This window comes from Penaeus monodon, chromosome 24 (assembly GCF_015228065.2).
Source record: "Penaeus monodon isolate SGIC_2016 chromosome 24, NSTDA_Pmon_1, whole genome shotgun sequence".
In the NCBI taxonomy this organism is placed as follows: Eukaryota; Metazoa; Arthropoda; class Malacostraca; order Decapoda; family Penaeidae; genus Penaeus; species Penaeus monodon.
Window position 1 is genome coordinate 12,741,268 of NC_051409.1, and position 218 is coordinate 12,741,485.

Below are 218 nucleotides of genomic sequence, written 5' to 3' on the forward strand. Positions count from 1 at the left end.
GTTTTTTTTCCAACTCATAAATTCATTATCCTATCCCAATTACTACATTCCTCTCCGATTTTTCCTCCCTCCCGCTTCTCTGGGCTCCAATAAGCAGAAGAAGATGCCCTGGATGACCTTTTCGTTTGTCCTCAGGTAGGCGACGTTCCCTCGGTGTTGTCATGGTAACTGGCAGAATACCGTCCGTTCCAATACTATCCTAATGGCCTTAAAATGGG